Source organism: Equus asinus, chromosome 5, assembly GCF_041296235.1.
Source record: "Equus asinus isolate D_3611 breed Donkey chromosome 5, EquAss-T2T_v2, whole genome shotgun sequence".
In the NCBI taxonomy this organism is placed as follows: Eukaryota; Metazoa; Chordata; class Mammalia; order Perissodactyla; family Equidae; genus Equus; species Equus asinus.
In genome coordinates this window covers 16,934,605-16,951,192 of record NC_091794.1, presented here as the reverse complement: position 1 = coordinate 16,951,192, position 16,588 = coordinate 16,934,605, and the positions used below count along the sequence as shown (strand labels likewise).

Sequence of the window (16,588 nt, the reverse complement as noted above, 5' to 3'; positions counted from 1 at the left end):
TTTTGTCAGAGTTTACCCAAGTTTGGGTTTGTCCATGAGAGGTATTTCCAAACATCAGGTAAAAGGTGCTTTTTCCTCCTTTTCTATATTGCCTGTCTAATGGAATTAAAGATAAATACCCAGAAAACTTTACTTATTGTGAACAACTAGATGGTTTAAATTTCTCCTTTCAATAGTAGAAACAAATCTTTGGAAATCGATATGGATTTAAAAGAAAAACTCTGGAAAACATTAGTTTACATCTATCAATATTATTTTCTCGTTGTTGTATTGATATAGCCAAAGGATTAAAGTTATTTATAAAATTTTAAAAATCTGTGTTTTTATTTAGGATTATGGTCATTTAAAAAATACCGCTGCTGTTAAGATGAAGGCAGAGCTCCAGTAGTTTTTAAGCAAACTATTCTAGCGCTTGAGCCTCTGAAGAATTTGGGTCTACACTGTCACGAGAACTTGTGGGTTGAATACGTTTCATGGGTTCAGTCTCTACTTGGCTGGCAAGGAATCTAAACTCCGTGCTATTGCCCCAAACTGAAACCCAACATAGGTCATCTGCCTTGAAAACGAGTACATTTTGTCCTGAAAAGAATGTGAAGGGCTCTGTATACATTTAGCATTACTATGGTTTAGAATGACTGCAAAAATGCCTTACCTATAATCTCCATTATATGATATACACTCCCTTAGATTATTCTGTGATTAAGAGTCCTATGCTTGCGTTTTCTCTTTTTCTCTCTTTCTCTTTTTTTCTTTCTCTTTCTTTTTTTCTAGTATAGGAATTCTTTGCAGCATATAGGAGTAAACAAATCTTCTGTGTTATACTGTCAATGTGGTGGGTTTCCCCAAGCAATTGCTTTCTCCTTCTCTCTTTCTTTTTTTAAGGAAGCAGTGTATATAGATTTCATTGGAAGATGGCTATTTGGGGACTTAGCTGGCAAGATTTGACACCAACTCTCAGAAACAAGTTTCTGTGCAGTGTAATAAGCCCTAGGGTTTGTGCTTTTTTCTTTTCTCAGTTTTATACGTGAATCAAGGAGACAAAGAACAAGAGAGTCTTTCCTGTGCCTCCGCCCCCTCCTTGGGTGCCATTCCTTTCTTCATTCAGAGAGGAAGATTCTGTGTATTCTTCTCACACAGAACACAGCCAGTTTTTCTTTTGCTCTATTTTAAAGGGCATAATATTTCTTGAATTGAGGGACACATTTGTAATGTAATTTCAAAATGAGATTTTTATTTACTCATTTTCACAGATTTCTCTAAATTTTGGGGAGGAGATTTTTGGCTATAATTGGTCAAATTTATCTGTCTTCATTTCAAGAATCTCCATGGTGCTGAAATTTCTGTTTAAAGAATCTGAAGAATGTTCAATTATGTACTGCCCATGAACATATTTACTTATCCACCTTCAATCATGTCAGCTATTTCTTTCCAAGTGTTAAGCAGGATTGCTAAAAGCTCTGTGTGTGTGTGTGTGTGTGTGTGTGTGTGTGTGCGCGCGCGGGCTGATAAAGGAGAAGCAGAGACAGACGGAAAGTGGGCAGTCATGGCATTTGACCCAATAGGCCCATTTCTAGGGAGAGAGATTTTATTCTGAAGAATTTGTTCTTAAAATTCTCCACTTTTAAATTAATAAATTTTAAAAGGTTTGATACGATGCGGTGAAACTAATTTAAGTGGAAATTTTCCCCTTTTCGGTTTACTTTTTGTTGTAATCAGACATTGAATTAATCTTTATGTAACTTTTGTATATCCCCAAACATTTCATGAATCAAAAACAAACATTTTTCTTTGTCATCTCAGAAATTATGTACATGTTTGAAAACCAAACAGTTCGTATCTGACTGGATATTTAGTTGCTGTCACTATTTTAACCTTGGAGTGAAGATTATTTTTAAATAAATTATTTATAAAGAACTGGGATTTATCGCAACCTACCTTATGCCAGGTGCTTATCATGTCTTGTCTCACATATGCTCTGAACATCTCTTTGCATTAATATAATTAACCCCAGTTTATAGAAGATGAAACTGAGGCCCAGAAAGATTAGGTAACAACTAAGGGGACTCAGGACCTAACTGACAAATCTCTGTCCACTTTTCCCCGTCTCCACTGCTGCCTCCTTAGTGGAGGTTACCGTGATCTCCACCCTGGATCCCTGGGTTATCCATCTAATTGCTCTCCTCACTGACTGCCGTGTGCTTCCAATCCAGTCTGCATCAGATAGGTTTATTCTTGGATTATGTCTTACTTCAGCAGCTTCTCATTTCCCTTAGAGTAAAATTCTGTAAGATCTGTCTCTCCATTTCTCTTTAACCTCATCTCAGTCCCTTTGCCTTTTAGCTCATGACATTCTAGCCATATTGATGTTCTGTTGTCTCTAGACGATGTCAAGTGCCTTTCTTCTTTGGTGCCTTTGTATATGCTATTCCCTTCCCTGGCTTTCTGCATCATCAGATGCTCCTCATCCTTGAAGTCTCAACTAAAATACCACCTCTTAAAACAGTCGCCCTGTCCCCCTTGCCTGAATCTTTGTTAGTTATTGTCAGAGGGTCTTTTTAATTTGTAATTACTACTTTGTTTATTTTGTTTGTTTGTTTACCATCTATTCTTCCCTCTCCCCACCGTAGACGGAAATCTTTATGAGGACAGATAGATTCCATTTCGTTTGTTCCTCTTAAACAGTGTCCAGCACTGTAGGCACCCAGTAAATATTTATGGATGGATAAATGACCTTATAAATAAATAAATAAATACTTTCTCCATTCTAATATGTTTTCATGTTAATCAGATATAGTCGTAAACTTTACCCACTTGGCAATGTGTACTTTATTCTTTACCGTTTTGGGAGCTTCTGTCGTTCTTCAGTAAAGTGTGTAATATGTGAAGTTATGGCACTTTTATTTTCTTTGAATATTATTCCTTGCCCAGAACATGTCCTGCTTGGCCAACCCCAAATATATTGTGGCTTTATGTTTTTAGCAAAATATCTCAAAGTATGTTAAAATATAGTGTCATGGAGCAGTAGGGCACCTTAAAAAATCCAGTCTATTCCTATTACCCCCCTGAAGCCTAAGTCTTCTCCACAGACCCTCCAAGTGGTCATGGAGACTGTGCTTGGACTTCCCCAGGCTCAAGGAAATAGTAGCTTTCAAGGCAACTCGACCATTTCTTAATGTGTTTTAAGAGACTGACATTTATGTTTAGAGTTTTAAATATTAATGCTTTCCAAATTTCTCTTCTCTACAGAATTTTAACTATTTATGCCCTTAGATTCATCTGAAATCTTTTCAGTTTAACATTTTTTTTATTTAGAAACTCAACTAAGGTAACTCTTTTTTTGAACTAATATAGCAATACCAGAAAATTTCTTTTTGGTTTAGTCTTTTAGATTGTTATACTTAGTAATGAAAGTAGGGGTATTTGGAATTTTCCTGCAAAATATTTTCATCTATATTTGTTTCTATTTCTCATTGTGCCAATTGTGTTCTTTCAGTCAATCACTGTATTCACATCATAATCAGTTTAGTTTTTAAGTAAAATTCTGAAATATAGTTACTTTATTTTCTTGATGCCTCTGAAAAGCACATCAGTTTCAAGTCAAATATAATTTATGACTTCCATTTCTTGAGATATTTTTCCTATATGTATTTCATCATTTAATTTACAAGGAAAGCCTATTAATTTTGAATAATGTGAGGATACAATTTTCTGAAATCAAAATGAGGAAAAAGAAAAGGAAAAGAAAGAGAAAGAAAGAAAAGAGAAGAAGATAATATTTTAAATGGAGTGTATTATGTGTGTTCTGAATGCCATTGCTCTTTCATCTCCCAGGACTTTGCTAATTCACCATTAGCTATGCCGTAATACTTTTACACGCTTGCTGTGTGTTCTATTACTTATCCCTTTTTCTGAACTATATATTCAACCTTTTCTTCTCTATTAGCTCTTTCTTCTTAGCATATAAACATGTGCAAGTATCTCCCATCAAATGTCCAAAAAAATAAGCAAACAACAAAAACAGAAGAAAGAAAATTCTTTTTTGAAGATTTGCTCTGTTACTGCTTTCTTCTCTCTCATTTCTATTCAAAACTTCAGGAAAGAAATTTTACTTCTTCACTTCTCACCCTCTCTACAGCCCACTGAAAACTGACTTCTGTCCTTAAAATGTAATTTAAATGATTCCCACCAAGAATACAAATCATAAAATTGTCAAATCCAATAGAATATATTTGGTCTTGACCTTACTTTATTTCTCAGATGTTTTTAATATTTTTGACAACTCTTTTTTAAAACTCTGTCTTCCCGTTTATTTCATGATATTTTTTCCTTTTTCTCCTGACTCTCTCTGGCCTCTTTTAAATTTCCTCTGCAGGCTCTTCCTATTCCTGCCCCTCTCTGTTTCTTCCTCCTCCTCTCCCTGCTGTCCTCATCTCTCTCCTCCTTCTCCCCTCTCCTTCTTCCCTTTCCTGCTCTCCCATCATACTCTCCTTTGGTGATTATATTCATGTCTTTTGTTTCAACCATCATCATCATTTTGAAAAGTTGTCATTTTGATGACTTTCAGATCTGTAGCTCCAGCACAAACCTCAGTTCTTCCATCTCTCTCCAGACTTATACATACAGCTGGCCACCGGGTATGGAGCTGAATGCTCCATAGGCACTTCGAACTTAATGTGTCTCAAACTGCAGGTTTTATCTTCACTCTAATGTGCTATTTCTCCTGCCATTCCCATCTCTTTGAATGGCAGCATCATCCACCAAGATGATCTGGAAGGACCTTGAGTTCAAGATTTTTCCTTTATTCTCTTCCAGTTGCTCTGTAGATCTGTATGCTGCAGTTAAAGGTGGAGCTAGGAGAGAATGTCTATCTCTATTAGAGGAAATTTATCAATACCTCATCAATATTAGAAAAATAACCATGAAAATGCTCCTGATAATGTGTAGGTAAAATACAAAGGAAACCTCTTTGTAATTAACATTAAACATTTGTGAGGTGGAAGAGTCCTTGAACATTCTAAAAATCTCAAACATTAATCTTACATATGAAGAATCAGTCCTAGAGAGGGGAGGTGAATATTTAATATAATTAAAATCTAGATTCACTTCTGCAATTTTTGTGTCTATTTGGCATTAGAAATAACTAAATCCTTGCCTCCGATCTATGTATTGACAAACTTTTTTCTTTTCGTAGGCGATAAGTCAGGGTTTAAGAGTATAGAATGCAGAGTTTAAACAAAGTATATATGTAATGTAAATTTCTGCTAGCGGAATTTACCCTACATTTAAAAATTTGAGAGTTATTTCTAAATTACCCTCCCAAAAATTTACACTATTTACCTTCGCATTCATCATGTATATGTTTTTCCTATATGGTCACCAACCCTGAATATTATCCAGTATTAAGATATTTGTCAATCTGATAAGGGAAAATAGTATGTGTGCATATAAGATTGAACATCTTTTCACGCATTTCTTGGATGTTTATATGTTTTTTTGTGTGAACCATGTTTTCATATCCTTTGACCATTTTTCTTTGGGGTTATTTGTATTTTTTCTTCTTGAATTCTTTTTTATTTCTTGGGTTAAATTTTCCTCTGGAATGTATTCTTCAGATATAATTTTTCATGCTCCATACTTTTTTCTGTACTTTTTTAGCATAGTTATTTAATATGAAATGTACAAGTCACGATATAGCTCTTAATCTATATATTCGAAAATTGTGTGGGTAAATACTCCTTGATGCTCTTCCCCCAATCTGAATCCAGACTTATTGACTTATATTCTGAGCCTTTGTTTGAGAAATTTTCCTTAAATAGTGCCAATCGACCCAGGTGCTTATTTTCCTATTTACCTTTACTCTCCACTATACTTTTTCATCCCTTTTCAGGCAGTGAAGACAAATCAGGTAATAATCAGCAGGTGTTGCTATTACAGTATTAGACTATGTCTTAGTCAGCTTGGGCCACTGTAAGAAAATACCATAAATGGAGTTGTTTATCAACAATAGACAGTCTGAGAACACAGTGCCAGCATTGTCCGGTTCTGGTGAGAATCCACTTTGAATTGTAAGCAGCTGACTTCTCGTATCCTCACAAGGAGGGGAAGAACAAGCTAGATCTCTGGCCTCATCTTATAAGGGCACTGATTCCATTCATAAGGGTTCTGTCTCATCACCTACTTACCTCCCAAAGGCCCCACCTTCTAGTACTTTCATATTTGGGGGGTAGGATTTCAATATATGAATTTGGAGGGGACACAAACATTCAGTCTATAACAGTTTAGAACCAGCAAGCAGAGACTATATTTCTGCCTGTTCGTAGGGCTCTTCCTTCAAGCCTCCTCTTTCCTTAGAAGACTGTGTATTATTTATTTTTTCTCTTTTGCTTTACATTCTTCTAAGTGCCTATTTATAACTAAGGGTAATTAGCTTTGGGAAATTATCATGGTTTTATCTTTCCTTTCCTACTGTCTTCACAGTAAAAAAAAAAAAATGGTGAGCATTGACCATTTACCTTTCCCTGCTAAGGAAGTTTTCAGGACTTTCTAATCTTGTCCTTTTTTAAATACCCCTACTCTCATCTTAGGGTTGTCAGACTTTTTAGTAAATATTTCTTCAATTGAGGGCTATTAGTAAAGTTTTTCTTGGGATTTTGTCCACTCAATTTTTTTTTTAAAAAGCTATTTCTAGTAGGAGACAATGTTGCAAATTAGGAGTTATATAAGTTGTCTCTCTCTTTCCTTGGCTGCAACTTTTCTAAAATTATGGAAGGAAGTAGTGTCCCTTCCTTTAATTAATTATTGCTAGCAATTTTTTGGGAGGGAAGTAGTTGAGAAAATTTCTGTCAGAAGCCTCCAAATTTATTTTATTTTGAAAATAATACAATACATAATATTATGTGTGTATTCTCATTTAAAAAAAACTCCTATGGAAAATCTCAAATTTACACAAAAAGAAGAGAGAATGATATAATAAATCCCTATGTGTCAATCACTTAGCTTCAATAATTATCAATAAATGGCCAATAAACAACATCCACCCCCAATTATTTTGAAGCAAATCCAGGATATCACAAAGTCTCATTCATAAAATGTCAGTATCTCGGATACAGTTTTTAAAGTTCTTTCTTGGTCCTAAAAAGAGGTTTCTAGAGACATTCTCTTTGTTGGCTTTCTTTAAATTAGCTTGCCACCCTGGTTCATCTGTAGCCTATATGACAACTTTATCTCATCAGAATACCCAGAAAGGTGGAGAAACAGAGAGCATTTGTAGTTTTGTTGCTTTCTTCATTTAGGCCCTGGTCAGTTGTATTTTGTCATTAAATTATGTATGCAAATTAATTCAATTCTATGAATATTTATAGAGGTTTTACTGTGAATCATAGGGTTTCCTAGGTAGTGGAGATGTTGTCGTGAACCAAGGAAGTGCTCTCATGGAGTTGACAGTCTAGTGTTTAACTTTGAGAAGTCACTCTAAAGTTCAAAGGGTCTGTTTATTAAAGAATGTTTCTCAGTGTCTTTTTTGTTTCCTCTTTGTTTAATTTTTGTTTTTCATTTGAGGATTAAAAAATTTCTCATTAAAACATTGGTTTAAGCATCTTGTTGGGGAGTCTGGTGGAAGAAAACAAAGATGAGCCAAACCAGCTCTTTACTTTATGGCTTCACTTATAAACTTATAAAAAGTTGCTGTCACTTTACAAGAGCCTGAGGAAGCAACTTCGATGAAACCCTCATTGGCTGTTTTAATGACATCAACATCTTGTAGTTCTTTTATTAGGAACATAACATGGAAGGAGTGGGGAGAAGTTTAGCTGGAGCTATGCTTGCTTACCTGCTATGTGATGGGTCTCGGATGCCCTATACACTCTTGCAGGCAGAAATCATTGCTTATTATTTTAATGTAAGTCTGACTGGAATGTGACTAATTACATAAGAGAGTTATACAAGAAACATAAAACAGGGATATTCTAGATCTGCTAATTAAGATAAGCAGTATGAGGTAAAAATAAGGTATGGTTTGTGCACAAATAAGGAAACATGTTGTGTCATTACTATATGATAGGGTTGATAAAGTTATTTGGGACTGTATTGTCAGTAAATATCTTCAAGAAAAGTCTATGGTATAAATTATTAGTTTAAGATGGCAGTCTTCATTGCAGTAGGCTGAGAAACTGACAAGAATACGTTGTCACAGAGAGATGTAAATTGAACTACCTGTTGAGGAAGTATGTTATTACGAATGCTTTCCCATGATTTCTTTTATGTTAAGGATCTAAAATTTTTAAATTGTGCTATTGCATTCTTATTATTACCTACTTATAATTTCTTTAACAAATATATGTTGAGTAAATTCTATGGTTCAAGCATTGCGCTGGAATTTGGAGATACAGTGGTGATGAAATGAAGCATGGCTCATGGATCTTACAGTCAAATTGAAATAGATATTTATATATACACACACGTACACATATACACAAATGCACTCACACACAAACGTATTAAATAATCACACAAATATATGAATATTTACTTCCAGACCATGCTAATAAATTGCGGTTAGTTTTGTGCTGGCAAGAAATATTCAGTTCATTGAAATTTATATTTCAATGATTTTTCCAAATTTAAACCTGTTTATGCCTGCGGTGTTTTTTTTCCTCTTGCAGTTCCAATTACAAATTGAATCATTGCTGATTTGTATCCATGAAGACTTCTTATTTTGCAGGAAGTTTATATGTGCTAATATTTTCCATTAGCACAATAGATTGAAAGATGCCTCAGTTGCCTGGAATTTCTGCCACCAAGGGAAAACAGTGATTAGTGAGTTAAAATTCTTAGGTCATTGGGTTAATCATGTTCTGCTAGAGTATCATAACTATCCTTTAAATAAGAAAAAAAATTTTAAGTTAGAAAATTTTTAACAAGTTAAAATTAACCAGGGACTATAAAGGAAAGTAATTTCACTAGGATTATTTATGCCCTCAAAGTTTAAAACAAACAAACCAAAAAAGGTGTATATGTGACATCTTCTCATTTTTTGAAGCTAATTCTTTCCCTCCTCTGTTCTTTGATCTCTACATGAGCAGAAGCACAACAAGTGGCAATGGGGCTGAGGGTGCTAGATGTCTTGGCACTCATTAACTACGGCAATTAGCACCATTTAGATTGATATATTTCCAAGATGAAAACATGACTTGGACCAAACAAACAAAAAATGATGATGGCATTTGCGAAGGTGAAATGACATTGACCAGCAAGAAACAGAAAAGAAACAGCACTAACCTTGAAAAGACTTGGAATATTTGAAAAATTGATTACATGATAAGACAGTTTCAACATAACTACAATTCCTCCAGGACTTATTAATGTTCGGTAGCATTAAAAAGTAAAATGAAAAGACACCAGGGCAGTCCGCTTTAATAGCTTGCTGGCTTGAACCCCAATACATAATGTTCTTGTAATAGTTTATGGGTGACTACAGTAAATTGGTAGTGAATGTTTTCCATTTTTTGGCTCTTCATATCAGATCCGCTCTTAGAGAACATTTTGTTCTGAGACTATTATGAAGGCAATTGATCTAGTTTAGAAGTTGCTTGACAATTTTAGTATAGTGTTAACTTTTCTCCCTCCAGATTGCGTGGTTTTTGTCCTTCGAGCTGAGGTCAAATTACAGTTAGTTTGGACTTAAGCAATTTACTCATTTATACTTCACCTACTCTGACTAAATATTCTGTAAGTACTGTCACAAAGAAAGAAAAATCTAGTTTTTTCCAATTCTTTTGTTACCTTTAAGATAGCAGTTTAAATCTGTCCTTCTTAACAGAGAAAACAATTTGAGATGGATTAATTTTGAACCTAAATAGCTTATTGATGAATTGTTAATGATCATATTCAGGGGTTGTATTTGAAATAAGAGAATTATGATGTACCAAAAGAAATTACTGAATTTTAAACAAGATGAAGGTTGAGAATTGTCTGGGATTTAGTGAACCAAATTGTCTAGTATGGTATGCCCTGAGGGATTGAGGGCATGCCTTATCTGTTTTTTGTTTTTTCAAGCAGCAAATATTTGTGCTGTACATACAATAAAAACAAGCTGCAGACTTAATAGAAATTGAAGTGGGTTCAATGTTAACATTAGACTAATGAAAAATTAGACGACATCTGAGTACCTCATTCATTCTTTTAGTCTTCAGTGTGCCTAGGAACATTTGTTTCATATAAAAGTTAAATGACTGTATATAGTAATGTATAGTAAAAGTAATGGACTGAGGGCAGAAAGGGAATTTGGAGAAATGTGAAATAAATCTGGATATATACTAAATGCAGGTGGAAGATATTTAAGGAACATTCATGGAGCAAAGCTCAGTCTCCTCCTACTAAGCTCTAAGCATCCAAAAGCGACAGGAAGAGTTAGTGTGGTTCTAGGTTATATAAAACTGAAAAGAAAATTCTGGTCAGACAGAGAGCTCTGAAGAGGCAGCAATGAGGCAGTAAAAGGAAAAACTGAGCAAATAAAAAAAACACAGAGAGGAGTTAGAAATAATTAGAGAAGAAATAGAATGCCTCAACAAAAATAGAACAACAAAAATTCAAAGGATGTCAATGCAGAGCAGCCCAGCTGACAGGAAAGGATTTTAAAATTGCATGTGCAAAAAGCAGACAACATGATTGGAAATGAAGTATTTGCTCTTTCCCGGAAGAGTTGAAGGGCAAGACGTTTCTGTGCAACACAACTCTGCACTGGATTAGTTGCACTTTCTCAAATGTATTTTGAAGTAAAAAGCTGAAAACCAAATATCTTCAGCCACCTGAAATACCCAGGGTCTTATATAATACATTGCCTTTAGTGTTCTGTGGTGTATACAAAAAAGACAAATTATATCTTAAAATTGATATGTGTGTGAGCATGGTAATGCTACATCTATGGATTACCAAAAATAATACCAATAACAGTCAATCAACAAAGTCACTTTAGCCTCAGTATTTAAAAAACCCTTCAAAATATTTTGTTAAATCCCATGAAAGTGGTTTCAGTGACAAAGGTTTCTGATCTTTGCAAATGATAATGAATTCAGAGACATGTAAGGAGAAACGCCATAGTCAGGTCTAGACAGATTTAGATAAATTAGTGACCCAACTGGTTGATGGCAGCCACAGTCTTTAACTTTGAGTAAAGGAATCTTAGAAGCAGTTCAATGAAGAAATATTTTCTTTCTTTCCTTTTTCTTTTTAGAACTTTTAACTGTCTTTTTTGAGGGTGATAAAGAAAAGATGAAATCTAGAGACTTTATTGTACTGTACTCATTATATTCTCTCTTCTGTATTATACATACATCTATTTTGCCTCTTTACGTTTATTCATCTCCTTCTTTAAACAAACAGGTATTGTATATAAAATATATATACTCTTTCTTTACATATATGTGTGTATATAATAAACACACACACATACTCGCTTCCATTTATGCCCATATAGTAAATCCTTAAAATGTTTATTGAAATAATTGTTTTGGGTGGATTGATTTTACAACAAATAGTTTTATTACAAATAAAAGACTTTCTATTAAATGGAAGCTTCTTTTAATATTGGAATGAGGCAGAACATTATTGTTATAGTATAACTGTATGATTGTATGTCCTATTGGCTGTAGAACTCAGCTGATTTAAAGTTTTACAGGCTGTTAGATGGAGTGTTTTCCAATATTTTATATATACAACATATATGTATACACACACGCACATACACAGAAGGTTTGTAAAAAAATACTACATTTGTGCAACATTAAAAATATTACTAAATAAATTTTCTGTGGAGTGACGCTTTGTTTTCAGTAGTGTTTTGTATTGTGAAAATTTCTTTAAAAATTTTTGTATGGTGAATGCACTTGAATCACTTTCCAAACATGAATCCCTGGGAAAATAAAAATATTTGCATGTGTTCTGCTATACAAACTGAAGAGGTGTGTACAAAGAATAATGCCATTATCTTTGTTGTTCTATCATCAAGAAGTTCTACTTTTACAATTCAAACAATCTACTCTCCTACATACTCAAAAAAGTCACCATCGCTTAAAATAGGTCTATTCTAACAGTGGAAATAGTTATTTCTTGTTCAAACTAAATATTATGTGAAAATATTTCACATTTCCACAAATAATGCTGTTCTCATTAAAAAAAAACTGAGTAGAGGCATTTTGAAAGTGGCTGAACTTTCAGCTCAAAATAAATATGCACTTTACATACTAGTATAATGATTTTAGGAATTCATTGCATTTTGAAACTTTTTTCTGAATAATAGCGGTATTTTGACCTTTAAGGCACATTATTCAAAATATTTTGAATAAAAATTGAGACATTTGTCCCAAAGATTAGAATCTGTCCACATAATAATTCAAGTGATCTTCATTTTTAAAAACCTAATTTATGAAAATTTAAGATTTGCAAAAAGAGATAAATTAAGGAATGATGGTTTGCTACATAGAAGAATTATGGTTTGCAAAATATTTTAGAAGAACAATTTCTTTAAAAAATTTGTTTTGCATTTATTTAACATATAAAAAGAATCAACTCCACATTCTAAAACATTTTTTTTAAACAAATGCAACTGTCTATTAAGTAATGGACTTTTTTTGCATCCAAATGAGTATTATTCTTTGCAAAGTAGTCACCTTGGGAGATATTTCTTCATTTAAGTAGTATAGTCATTGCTCTAAACATTGTAATGTGTTGGAATTGCCTCTGGAGCCAACAACATATCCTTTTGAATATTTTCATTGACAACTACCCTTTAATTTGATTTGATTTTTAGAAATAGTCAAGAGTAATTTAGAGCCATGTTTACTGAATAGAAACAAATTTATTGCCATAGTAAAACCTGGCCTATTCTGACTGGTAAGGATTCTCTAAATCCCTTACTTTCATTTCTTCATCTCCAAGTCTACAACCCATTCCAATTTGGTGCCCTTTGCCCTATCCACTCCATTCAAACTACCCTTTCTAAGGCTATGGCCTGTTTTGGGTATTCAAGAAGGGCATTTTTTTAACATTATGGAAATAGTGAAACCATTTATCTTGTGTGGCTTGTGCAGTCTCTAAAGGCAGTTTCAAAACAGAGGAAACTTACAGTACTTTGAGAATGGTAGAGTCATCAGACAAAAGATATTACCTCCACTGTGACAAAGTGTACTTGGGCCTTTAATTTTTGATATCTGTTATGTATCTTCAGTTCAGTACAGTAAATATTTATTAAGCATGTATTATTATGCAAAACACTGTAAGAGGTGCTGACGCAAAATGCAAAGATGAGTCCAGCCCTGACTCATGGAAGAATAGTGAATGAGGGGAATATCTGTCAATGACTCTACTGCAAGACAGATGTAAGTGTTCCCTTGGAGTTACAAAGCACTACATAAATACAGGAGCGGGAGGGATTCATTTTACCTGGGGCATGACAGTTAAATTGAACCTAGAAGGACATAGATTGAAACCTTGACAGGCAGGGATGGAAGAAAGGATGTTCTAGGAAGAGGAAATAACTTGTTCAGTTGTAGAGCAGAGTTTGTGTCTTTAAAAAAATGAACATTTTAATTTCTAATAAAATAAAACAGTAAAATCTGTACTATTTTCGACTTTACCACCACTATAAGATTTGTCTAGATTTAATTCAGTTGAATCTTACAAACACTGTTTGTTTGTCTTTGCGTGTGCCCTGTATGTCTTTTCTTAGTGGTCATGTCTGTGTCTTTCTCTCGCTCCATGTCTCCTTCCTTTCCTCTTTATCTTTTTCTCACCTTCTCTATCTCTTCCATTCCTTTCTCATAGTCTTCTTTCCATCTTGATTGTTATAAGGAATTGAAATATACCTGTTAGACTTAGTAGTTTATGTTTCCTGTTCTTAATTTTAGAAATAGGTGAGTTTAACTTTTTTTTAATTAACAGACTTTATTTTTTAGAGCAGTTTTAGGTTCAAAAAAGACTGAGCAGAATATACAGAGTTCCTAGATACCCACTCACCCCTGCTACTCACAGTTTTCCCTATTATTAACTAGCCTCATGCATTGACACGGTATATTTCTTACAATTGATGAACCAATATTGATACGTTGTTATTAACTAACGTACATAATTTACATTAGGGTTCACTTTTTGTCATACAGTTCTATGGGTTTTGACAAATGCATAATATCATGTGTCCAGCATTACAGTACCATACAGAATAGTTTTACTGACTTAAAAATTCTCTGAGCTCTATCTATTTATTCCTCTCCTCTACACTCCTCCCTCTCCTGTCTTCGAACCCCTGGCAGTCTTTTTACTATCTCTTTAGTTTTACCTTTTCCAGAATGTCATATTGGTGGAGTCATATGATATGTAGCCTTTTCAGATTGGTTTCTTCCATTTAGCAATATGCATTTAAGATTCCTCCATATCTTTTTGTGGCTGATAGCTCATTTCTTTTTAGTGCTAAATAATATTCCATTCTGTGTGTGTACCACAGGTTGTTTACCCATTCCCCTATTAAAGGACAGTTACCTTGGTTGCTTCTAACCTTGGCAATTATAAATAAATCTACTATAAACATTCATGTGCAGCTTTTTCTATGGACATAAACTCAACTAATCTGGGTAAATACCAAGGAGCATGATTACTGGATCATATGGTAGCACTATATGTAGCTTTGTAACAAATTGGCAAACTGTATTGTAAAGTGGCCATACTATTTTAAATTCCAGTAATGAATGAGAGTTCTTGTTGCTCCATATCCTCACTAGCATTTGGTGTTGTCAGTTGTTTTGGATTTTAGCCATTCTGATGGATGTGTAGTTGTATCTCGTTATTTTAATTAGTAGTTCCCTGATGGTATATGATGTTGAACATCTTTTCATGTGCTCATTTGCCATCTGTGTATTTTCTTTTTCTTTTTTTATTTTTTTAGGAAGATTAGCCCAGAGCTAACATCTGCCACCAATCCTCCTCTTTTTGCTGAGGAAGACTGGCCCTGAGCTCACATCTGTGCCCATCTTCCTCTACCTTCTATGTGAGACGCCTGCCGCAGCATGGCTTGACAAGCGGTGCATAGGTCTGCACTGGGGATCCAAGTTTGTGAATCCTGGGCTGCCAAGCAGAACGTGCAAACTTAACCAGTGCACCACCAGGCTGGCTCCCATCTGTGTATTTTCTTTGGAGGTGTTTATTCAGATCTCTTGCACATTTTTTGAGTTGTTTTCCTTATTGTTGAGTTTTAAATGTCCTTTGTATTTGAATACCAGTCCTTTATCAGAAATGTGATTTGCAAATATCTTTTTCTACTCCATAACTTGTCTTTCACAGAATAGAAGTTTTTAACTTTAACAAAGTCCAACTTATTAGTCATTTCTTTCATGGATCATGCTTTTGGTGTTACATCTAAAAACTCATTGCCAAATTCAACATCACCTAGATTTTCTCCTATGTTATCTTCTACAAATTTTATAGTTTTGCATTTTACATTTAGGTCAATAATCCATTGTGAGATAATTTTTGTGAAAGGTATAATGTCAGTGTCTAGATTTATTTTTTTTGCAAGTGAATGTCCAGTTGTTCCAGCACCATTTGTTGTAAAGGCTATCTTTGCTCCATTGTATTTCCTTTGCTTCTTTGTCAAAGATTAGTTGACTATATGTGGGTCTTTTTCTGTGCAGTTTTGTTCCATTATCTATTTGTCTATTATTTCACAAATACCATACTGTCTTGATTACTGTAGCTTTATAGTAAGTCTTGACATTGTGGGGTATCAGTGTCCAACTTTGTTCTTCTTCAATATAGAGTTGGCTCTTCTGGGTCTTTTGCCTCTGCATATAAACTTTAGAATCAGTTTTGTCAATATCTACAAAATAACTTGCTGGGATTTTGATTGAGATTGCACTGAATCAATAGATCAAGTTGGGAAGAACTGACGTCTTGACAGAATTGAGTCTTCCTATCCATGAACATGGACTATCTCTCCATTTACTTAGTTTTTTTATTTCTTTCACCAGAGTTTTCTAGTTTTCCTCATATAGATCTTGTACATATTTTGTTAGACTTATGACTAAGAATTTATTTAATATTTTGGTGCTAATGTAAATGGTGCTGTGCTTTTAGTTTCAAATTTCTGTAGTTAATTGGCATTATACAAGAAAACAATCGAATTTTGTAAGCTTTTAATGCCTTAATTTTACTTTCTCTAAAATAAAAATTCCTAAACTAGTATAAATACATTAAATTACTTTTTGCTCCCATATGGCTCTCAATTGTTCTTTTTTATATGTCATTAGAAAACAAACAGCCTCCCAGAATAAATTCGTAATACTGCTATTGGTCATAACCTCATATTTTCATTCTTATAATAAGAATATTCATTCTCATATTCATTATTCTGGAATGTATATCAAATATGACACTGTGTTTCCAACCACATTATAAGTTTCATTTGTGCATTCCATTGGAAATGAAAGAGTAGTTCTGATTTTTTTTTAAGATTAGAGGGCTAGAATTTATCTTGTAATGCTTTATTTTTAATTTTTTTTTAAAAAAATATTCTCTTTAACAAACCTGGAAAGCACTGAGCAGT

General features: G+C 33.9%; 1 protein-coding gene across 39 annotated transcripts in view; it reads left to right on the top strand.

Moving 5' to 3' along the window:
• ZBTB20 (zinc finger and BTB domain containing 20) overlaps positions 1-16,588 on the top strand; it is a 770,050-nt gene that overhangs the window by 119,414 nt on the left and 634,048 nt on the right. The window contains exon 2 of one of the 39 annotated variants that reach the window (XM_070508885.1): positions 14,933-15,076. The exons of the other annotated variants lie outside the window; for them this stretch is intronic. The gene's annotated coding sequence lies outside the window, so the exon portion shown is untranslated. The remainder of the gene's footprint in view (positions 1-14,932; positions 15,077-16,588) is intronic. 39 annotated transcript variants of the gene reach the window in all.